This window comes from Protomyctophum bolini, assembly GCF_963924005.1.
Source record: "Protomyctophum bolini genome assembly, chromosome: 2".
NCBI classification, from domain to species: Eukaryota; Metazoa; Chordata; class Actinopteri; order Myctophiformes; family Myctophidae; genus Protomyctophum; species Protomyctophum bolini.
This window is the reverse complement of record NC_137863.1, coordinates 3,566,008-3,567,581: the sequence shown is the minus strand read 5'-3', so window position 1 is coordinate 3,567,581 and position 1,574 is coordinate 3,566,008.

Here is a 1,574-nt window from a genome sequence, read left to right as displayed (position 1 = left end):
TTAAAAGACATTTCATGCTGAAAATAGCAGAGCTACAAGTTCGCAGTGCGTGGCGGGTGCTACGCACTGTGAGCTTGTACGTCTGCTATTTTCGGACTGTGACACTGACTGTCATGCGATGAATTACGAATCTGGCTTATAGCCACCCCCAAAACAGAAAGAAATGCTGGTGGTATAAATCCTGCTGTATATTTAGAATATATACACCCCATGGATACTGGGACAGTAACATATTTACCACTGTTGTGGTAGAATATAATATTTATTTTGCTATTTTATGTGATGTTATGTGAACATTGGATAAATTAAACTCCATGATTCTTACTCTGCCAATTTTCTTTGCCTATACTAGGTTTGTGTTTAACAGATTTGTTTCAGGTTCAAGTGCAACGAAGTTAAAACGGCTTTGACTTGTATGTAATAATATACTTCAAATTAGTTAAGGCCTGATATGTCACACAATTAAGTGTGGACGTGTCACCCCCTCCCCCCACCCTCCCATGCAAACCACAGAAATGTTGTTGATGAATTATTTAGATATGGTTTTAAAGAGCATTCCAAAGAATCATTGAGTGATTATATTGAAAAGGAAATAACACAAATGTCAGTGTGTAAAACTACCCATCACTGTGTTTGGAGTTTCCAGACCAGGTTCCACATAATTCCGGGAATAATTTTGTTTTCATTCTACTGATGAAAATGCATGCAGTACATAAGTAATATTTTCCTATACATGCACTTCAGCATCTAGTATTTATTTCATTTTTGTAGAAAAGATAAATAACAGCCTCATGAAAATGAAAGATTATTTTGTATATCTGCAATGACTGAACATTATGCCAAATAAAACAAATGTTTTGCCAAAAGTCATCGTTTATTTTACTCGCATATAGCCTAACAATGTAATATCACACACACACACACACACGCTGAGGAGGCCATGGTTCTCAGCAGGAAACCGGTGGATTGTGCAGTCCGGGTAGGGAATGAGGCATTACCCCAGGTGAAGGAGTTTAAGTATCTCGGGGTCTTGTTCACGCACGAGTGAGGGGAGGACGGAGAAGGAGATCAGCCGGAGAATCGGAGCGGCAGGGGCGGTTTTGCGGCAAAGCTCTCTGTCTACCGAACAATCTTTGTTCGGGCGTCTCCCTAGGGAGGTCCTCGAGACCCCGGGGCAGACCAAGGCACAGTTGGAGGAAACACATCGACTCACTGGCCTTGGAACGTCTCAGGATCCCCTCACTAATGTTGCTCTGGAGAGGGAAGTCTGGAGCTCTCTGGTGGAGCTGTTGCCCCCGCGACCCGACTACGGATAAGTGGTTGAAGATGGATGGATGGATGGACACACACACACACACACACACACACACACACACACACACACACACACACACACACACACACACTCTCTCTCTCTCTCTCTCTCTCTCTCTCTCTATTAACAATGCTCTATGAATGCACATTGTTCACAATGGGGGGGGGAAAGTTTAAAATGTAAATCATGGTTAGAAATGAGTTTTTAACATTTAAAAACATGGATTGAGTAGCTAGAAATGTTTATTTTTTTAAAAAGA